This window comes from Macaca nemestrina, chromosome 11 (assembly GCF_043159975.1).
Source record: "Macaca nemestrina isolate mMacNem1 chromosome 11, mMacNem.hap1, whole genome shotgun sequence".
NCBI classification, from domain to species: domain Eukaryota; kingdom Metazoa; phylum Chordata; class Mammalia; order Primates; family Cercopithecidae; genus Macaca; species Macaca nemestrina.
Window position 1 is genome coordinate 101335200 of NC_092135.1, and position 8631 is coordinate 101343830.

Consider the following 8631-nt stretch of genomic DNA (forward strand, 5'->3'; position numbering starts at 1 on the left):
AACCTGCAAGTACACATAAGTCAAGAATTGGAGTTTGATAACCTCTGTTCAGATTTCAGAGGATGTATTGGAAACACCTGGATGCCCAGGAAGAAGTTTGCTGCAGGGGCAGGGCGCTCATGGAGAACCTCTGCTAGGACAGTGTCGAAGGGAAATGTGGGGTCAGAGCCCCCACACAGAGTCCTCACTGGGGCACTGCCTAGTGGAGCTATGAAAAGAGGGCATCATACTCCAGACCCCAACATGGTAGATCCACCAACAGCTTGCACTGCGCACCTGGAAAAGCCACAGACACTCAATGCCAGCCCATGAAAGCCACTGAGAAGGAGGCTGTAGCCTACAAAGCCACAGGGGCAGAGTTGCCCAAGGCCATGGGAACCCACTTTCTGCATCAGCATGACTTGGATGTGAGACATGGAGTCAAAGGAGATAATTTTGGAGCTTTAAGATTTTACTACCCCACTGGATTTTGGACTTGCCTCTGGCCTGTAGCCCCTTTGTTTTGGCCAATTTCTCCCATTTGGAATGGCTGTATTTACTCAATGCCTGTACCCCCATTGTATCTAGGAAGAAACTAACTTGCTTTTGATTTTACAGGCTCATAAGCAGAAGGGACTTGCCTTGTCTCAGTTGAGACTTTGGACTGTGGACTTTTGAGTTAATGCTGAAATGAGTTAAGACTTTGGGAGGACTGTTGGGAAGGCATAATTGGTTTTGAAATATGAGGACATAAGATTTGGGAGGGGCAAGGGTGGAATGAAATGGTTTGGCTGTTTCCCCACCCAAATCTCATCTTGAATTCCCACGTGTTGTGGGAGGGACTGGGTGGTGGGAGTTAATTGAATCATGGGAGTGGGTCTTTCCCATGCTGTTCTTGTGACAGTGAATAAGTCTCATGAGATCTGATGGGTTTAAAAAAATGGAAATTTCCCTTCACAAGCTCTCTTCTCTTGTCTGCCACCATGTGAGACGTGCCTTTCACCTTCTGCCATGATTGTGAGGCCTCCCCAGCCACATGGAACTGTAAGTCCATTAAACCTCTTTCTTTTGTAAATTGCCCAGTTTCGGGTATGTCTTTATCAGCAGTGTGAAAACAAACTAATACATAGCTCAGGATATTTTAGGTTAGTGGCTGAGAGGAACATAGGAAGGAACTTGGAGATAACTACATGACAAAGGTGACAGGAGGCTTCTGTCATAAGCTGTAATTGGGGAAGAAGCCCACGGAACTGCTGGGAGTGAAACCATCACTATTTTCTTTCTCCTTTTTCTTTTTTTCCAGTCTTTATTTTCCCTCCCTCCCTCCCTCCGTTCCTTCCTTCCTTCTCTTCTTTCTGTGACAGGGTCTCACTCTGTTGCCCAGGTTGGAGTGCAGTGGTGCCATCTCAGCTCACTGCACCCTCTGCCTCCCAGGCTCAAGCAATCCTCCTACATCAGCTTCCTGTGTAGTTCAGACTACAGGCATGCACCTCCACACTTGGCTAACTTTTTAATTTTTTTGTAGAAACGGGGTCTCACTCTGTTGCCAGGGCTGGTCTCAAACTCCTGGACTCAAGTGATCCTCACAACTTGGCCTCCCAAAGTGCTGGGATTACAGGCATGGACCCAACACTTTCTTTTTTCTTTTCTTTTCTTTTGAAACAGAGTCTCATTTTGTTGCCAGGCTGGAGTGCAGTGGCGTGATCTTGGTTCACTGCAAGCTCCACCTTCTGGGTTCAAGCAATTCTCCTGCCTCAGCCTCCCTAGTAGTTGGAACTACAGGCGCGTGCCACCACCCCCAGCTAATTTTTGTATTTTTGTAGAGATGGGGTTTCACCATGTTGGCCAGGATGGTCTCCATCTCTTGACCTTGTGATCTGCCCACCTTGGCCTCCTAAAGTGGGATTACAGGCATGAGCCACCGCGGCTGGCCTCATCACTTTATTTCAATGTATGAGCAAGATGATTAAACTAGTTATCTCATCAAGGAATACTTTCAACAATGATGCTGATTAGGAATACTGGAAAACTTTCAAAGTAAGAAGAAACAAAGCTAAGAATTGGTTTGGTTAAGTTACAGGGTGATATTTATTGTAGTGGTCTGTATTAATTGTTGCTTAATTATACTGCAGCACTAGGTGTGTTCAGTTTTCATAATTTGTTGCATATATTGCAAGGTCATCAACTAATAGCTAATTGACTTTTAGAGTATGAAAGGACCTTGTAGAGATTATATGGGCATAGCCTGCTCACAATTTAACATTTTAAAGGGAGAAGCCTAGGGATTCTGGGGGTAGAAAAGTAACGTTTTTACCCTTTCACTTTGGAGTTTTCTCATATAGGGCCTTCTGAAAATATGTGCTTAAGTCTATGCTGCTATTATATTCATAGGAATTTTTAAGCTTTCAAGGAAGTGTAGATTCAGAAGAAATTTGAAAACAATTTTTAAAAATATTCTTGATACAGAACCTTTGAGGGAGATGCAAATGTTCTGAATGCCAAATTTACTTAGATTTAAAAATACATATCTTCAAGCAAAGTTGCCATGACAACCTTTCTTAATGTGTGTATAAATTTTATCTCTGTCTCTTCAAGGTTTTTGTATTTTCCAATACAGGGTCTAATTACAAGAATTGAGCTCTGTGGTATATTTCTATCTGGATGGTGCCCTATAGAAATTATATAATATTAGAAAATGCAAATTAAGCAATAGGGAAGTTCTATAGCACAGTGATGTCACATAGGTAAATGTCATCTTGTTCTCTCTGTGATCAGAGATGTTTCTGGCTTCAAACCCAAGATGAAATATGGGACTGAAGTAGAACTGTGAATCTGTTCTGCTTCTCTTTTTTCATATCTAGAAGATTTACAGGGTGATCTTAGGAAGTTTGGTACATTCTGGGCCAACTCTCTTGGTTAGCCCTAACACTGATCCAGCCTCCTTGGGTTCTTCTCAATCTAATCAGTAGCTGATATCATAGGATGTTTCAGAACCACAAGACCCTTCTCTGCGATGGCATGCATGTGCACAGAGATAACCCAGAAGCAGCTTCCGGCCTGAGCCCCAATCCAGCAGCAGTCCGGGGATACCTCTTCACTTCCTTTTACCGCATTTCCATGCCCAGCCTTCAAATAAAACACTTGAAAGATGTCCCACAGTCCATGTTATGATGTTTATAAAGGTTTTTGAGTTCATTTTTATTGTAAGAGGCACAATCACTACTGGCTATATAATTTGTGAGACCTAGTGGAGGAGGAAATCTCCTCTTCTTATGGCCCTGCCTTTTCAACCTTTGATGTATGCGATCCCAAGGAACTGAAATATCCTGCTCTGGGACACCTTACTGACTGGGGTGGTGTAGAGAGCCCTGCCAGCCACCTGTTGAACATGCTGTGGTGCTGCCAGCCCAAAGTAGATGTTTCCTTGCCTTTCCTGAAAATACTCCAAAACAGACTGCTTGTGGGACCCCTCCAACCTGTTCCCAGATTCCCACTGGAGGCTGAGGGCAACCACAGGGAAATGTGAGCCTCCTCTCCACTCTCCTGCCAATGTAATCCAATTACTGCTCAGGGCAGAAGGCAATAGTGGTTGTAGTAGTGAGCAGAGTTGGAGAGAGGAAGGCTGGGTGGGGGTCAGGGTACCAAGGGGCAGGCAGCTAGTCACTGAGAACCTGTAGGGGGAGGCATGGAGGTGGGCTCCAAGCATGCTCCATGGTCCCATTGGACTTCACTTACAAAACACAAATTCAAAAATGAAATTATTAAGACTTTAAAGCCAGCTGGGCGCTGTGGCTCAATCCCAGCACTTTGGGAGGCCAAGGTGAGCGGATCATGAGGTCAGGAGTTCGAGACCAGCCTGGCCAACATGGTGAAACCCCATCTCTACTAAAAATACAAAAATTAACCAGGCGTGGTGGTGCATGCCTGTAATCCCAGCTACTCGGGAGGCTGAGGCAGGAGAATCACTTGAACCTGGGAGGCAGAGCTTGCAGTGAGCTGAGATCAGCCACTGCACACGAGCCTGGGCAACAGAGTGAGACTCTGTCCAAAACAAAAAAGAATTTAAAGACAGTGCCCTCAAAGCATTAAACCCCAAGCACAGTGTCCCCCTGAGCAGTGGAATTCTGAGCAACTATATTGGTTGGAGTATAGCTGGCCCCCGGACATGTCTGACCTTAGAGGGCATGGTACTTGTGACTCGGTGGTTTTTGAGGGCTCTCCTTCTTGGTTGTATGCTAGTAGTTCTTGCAAATGTACATAAATGTCTCATTCACGATCTTTCTTTTAAGTGGTTTAAATCTCTAGAATGTCTTACAATTCTTTACAAAATAGGCAATGAATAGATGCCAATCTTTTTGTGAAAAAAGAAAAAAACAATTTCATATACACATTTATTAAAGTTGCAAAAGTATATATATATATTTTGAAACATGGTCTCTCACTCTGTCGCCTAGGCTGGAGTACAGTGGCATGATCATTGCTCACTGCAGCCTCAACCTTCAGGGCTCAAGTGATCCTCCCACCTCAGTCTCCTGAGTAGCTGGAACTATAGGCTCGAGTCAGCATGCCTGGCTAGTTTTTGTGTTTTTTGTAGAGATGGTGTTTCACCATGTTGTCCAGGCTGGTCTGGAACTCCTGGACTCAAGCTATCCCCCCGCCTTGGCCTCCCAAAGTGCTGGGATTACAGGTGTGAGCTACCATACCCTGCCAAAAGAATTCTAAAAATCTCTTTTCTTAAACCATTTCACTCATGAAACTCTTACTTTCCTGTATATTAAGCATAATTGTCAGAAAATTTTCTGCTGGAAGTTAAAATGATGTTTTCCCCTGAAATATCATTATAAAACCCTATGAAATATTTCAGTGATATGAATCATTCACTTAGTCATATGGGTAGACATTTAGATAATAGAAGTAGTTAACAGAAATCTGTGAGAAATATATATTGTTAATTCCTGTGGAGGAGGAAGGAAGAAATCCTACTGAAATATTTTAAGTGTAGTTAAATTCAGTGTTCCCTGCCATTTTAAAATATCAAGATTATTCTGTTTTACTCCTTTCTTTCCAAGAGGATACATGAAATAACTTTGATAAAATCACGAGTCAGTTTTTGTTTGCTGTTAACTTCTTCTGCATTCTATTTCATGAAAATAGCAATCGGTGGCCAAGAATACCCTTATTCTTATCAACTTTGTACTACATAAATGAGACATTATTACCAAGCATCATAGAATTCAGTTAGCAATTTTTTCAAAGTATAATCTCTTTGTTTGCAATATTATTGCAACAGACAAGAAACAAGTTGTTTTTAAAAAAATTAGCAAAGTTTGAAAATTATACATTTGATAGGTCAGTTAATATTTAGCATACAGGTTCTAATGGTATTAATACATAATCAGAAAAACTTACATTTCAAACTCTGTAATTCATATTATTAAATGAAGGTTAGTATACTTTTCAGTAATAAAAACTTAGTTAATACATTTTGAAGCTTGAAGTTTAAGAAAATCTTCAACATAATTTAAAACAAAAATATGAATAGGCTAGACACAGTGGCTCCTGCCTGTAGACCCAGCTACTTGGGAGGCTAGGGCAGGAGAATGAGGTGGGCGGATCACCCAGGAGCTTGAGGCTGCAGTGAGCTAAAATGGTACCACTACACTCCAGCCTGGGAGACAGAGCAAAACCCTGTCTCTAAAAAAAAAAATAAATAAATAAATACAAATTTAAATATAAAGTATTTTTGAGAGATACATTTTCTACCTTATTCTTTTTTCTTTTTTTTTCTTTCTTTTTTTTCACTTTAACAAATCTACTTTAATTCCAAAGAAATTAATCTAGGACGGTCAGTAATACACAACACACTTTTATAGGTATCTATCTAACACAAACTTATTTGTATATGTGCAATGTATAATAACTATCTTAGATATGAGTCCTAACAGGATAAAACTATTTTCTTGCAACTACTACTTTATGCCTATGAAGGGTATGAACTTGCAATGTCCTCCTGTCTTAAACCCAAGTTAATGACAGTATCCTCTCAAAATTTTTCATAAATTAGTAATGGTCTAATTTCATTTAAAAAATGGTTCAGGCCGGGCACGGTGGCTCAAGCCTGTAATTCCAGCACTTTGGGAGGCCGAGACGGGCGGATCACTAGGTCAGGAGATCGAGACCATCCTGGCTAACACGGTGAAACCCCGTCTCTACTAAAAAATACAAAAAACTAGCCGGGCGAGGTGGCGGGCGCCTGTAGTCCCAGCTACTCAGGAGGCTGAGACAGGAGAATGGCGGGAACCCGGGAGGCGGAGCTTGCAGTGAGCTGAGATCCGGCCACTGCACTCCAGCCTGGGCGACAGAGCGAGACTCCGTCTCAAAAAAAAAAAAAAAAAAAAATGGTTCAGCAGGCTGGGCGCAATGGCTCACGCCTGTAATCCCAGCACTTTGGGAGGCCGAGGCAGGCGGATCATGAGGTCAGGAAAGCGAGACCATCCTGGCTAATACAGTGAAACCCCGTCTCTACTAAAAATACAAAAATAAAATTAGCTGCGTGTGGTGGTGGGCGCCTGTAGTCCCAGCTACTCGTGAGGCTGAGGTGGGAGAATGGCATGAATCCGGGGGGCAAAGGTTGCAGTAAGCTGAGGTTGCGCCACTGCACTCCAGCCTGGGCAACAGAGCAAGACTGTGTCTCCAAAAAAAAAAAAAAAAAGGGTTTCAGCAAATATGAAAATAGAAAGTCCTGTTATTTGTCCATTCATAATATGAGAAAAAAAGAGATGACACATTCCCCTATAGAAAAAGTGGGTTTAGAGACCAGTTCTGGTAGTATTTCACATGGTGAAGTATCAAAAGGTCTAATAAGCAGCCCCCTTGCTCAGGGGAAAAAAATGATTTCAATGTGTTTCTCTTCCAAATTGCTTAGTAACTCCAAATGATTTTCAAATTAGGGGGTGGATTACTGGCACTGAGTTAATCAAATTTAGATCTATCTTGAATAGGGACATTCTAGAAAATCAAGAACATCTCTAACCCTGCACATCTGGTGGAGTCTGGAGTTAGGGACTACATGACCCAAGTCATCAGCTAAATGTGCCAAGAGATTGAACTGTAGACGACCATCTTCCAGTGAGATGTCTTGCCAATTACTAGGAAGAGATGAACCAAAAACTTCTTTAACGTAAGATTCTAAATGACTCTGGAGATCTTCAGGTGGTGTGTGTGTTCGGCTTTGTGAGAGTAGAGACACTGGGGACAGGTTCCTTTTTCACCTCTTCTACTGTCTCAGCAACCACTGGCTCTTTCTCTTTTCTGGATCGAGACCAAAATTCTCTACATGGTGCCCCTGAGACTGTCCACATGAAGACTTTTCTGATGATGCCGGACACAGATCGTGCTGCCATCTTCGATGAGATCCACAGGCCTCTCTCTTTTTTTTTCCTTTTTTTGAGATGGGGTCTTGCTCTGCCGCCCAGAGGTGGGATCATGGCTCACTGCAGTGCCTCAACTCCCTGGGTTCAAGTGATCATCTTACTTCAGCCTCCCCAGTAACAGAGAGAACAGGCACATGCCACCAAGCCTGGCTATTTTTTTTATTTTTTTGTAGAGACTGGGGTCTTACTCTATTACCCAGGCTGGTCTCAAACTCCTGGACTCAAGTGATCCTCCCCACTCTGTCTCCTAAAGTGTTAGGGTTACAGGCCTGAGCTACAGCACCCAGCTAGCTGCCCCATTTTTTTTTTTTTTTTTTTTTTTTGAGATGGAGTCTTCCTCTGTCACCCAGATTGTAGTGTGGTGGCGCAATCTTTGCTCACTGCAACCTCCACTTCCCAGGTTCAAGCGATTCTCCTGCCTCAGCCTCCTGAGTAGCTGGGATTACAAGCGTGAGCCACCACGCCCAGCTAATTTTCTTTCTTTTTTTTTTTTTGTATTTTCAATGGAGACAAGGTTTCACCATGTTGGTTAGGCTGGTCTCGAATCCTGACCTGAAGTGATCCACCCTCCTCCACCTCCCAAAGTGCTGGGATTACAAGCATGAGCCACAGCACCCAGCCTTACCCCACTGCTATACACAGAACTACATTATGGTGCATAATTTCAAATTTATACTGTCCACTCTCTTATGGTTTAATGTTTAAAAAATTTTAATCTCGCTATCGTTTACAAAGAAGGGAGCTCTTTAGTTTGGCATTGCTGATAAGGAAACCACTATAGATTACAAAATATTAAAATATAATCCCTTCAGGTTGTGTTCCAGGTGTACAGTGCTCTCTCTCTCTCTCTCTCTCTCTCTCTTTTGAGACGGAGTCTTGCTCTGTCCCCCAGGCTGGAGAGCAGTGGCGTGATCTCAGCTCACTGCAAGCTCTGCCTCCCAGGTTACACCATTCTCCTGCCTCAGCCTCCCAAGTAGCTGAGACTACAGGTGCGTGCCACTGCGCCCAGTTAATTTTTTTGTATTTTTAGTAGAGATGGGGTTTCACCATGTTAGCTAAGATGGTCTCCATCTCCTGACCTCATGATCCGCCCACCTCGGCCTCCCGAAGTGCTGGGATTATAGGCGTGAGCCACCGTGCCAGGCTTTTTTTGTTTTTTTGTTTGTTTGTTTGTTTTTTGTTTCTTGTGTGGTTTTTTTTTTGAGACAAGGTCTTGCTG

At 43.0% G+C, this 8631-nt stretch overlaps 1 pseudogene; it reads right to left on the reverse strand.

The window, feature by feature from the left end:
• Positions 1-6900: 6900 nt before the first annotated feature.
• Positions 6901-7382, reverse strand: LOC105468064 (large ribosomal subunit protein mL50 pseudogene; annotated as a pseudogene).
• Positions 7383-8631: the final 1249 nt, after the last annotated feature.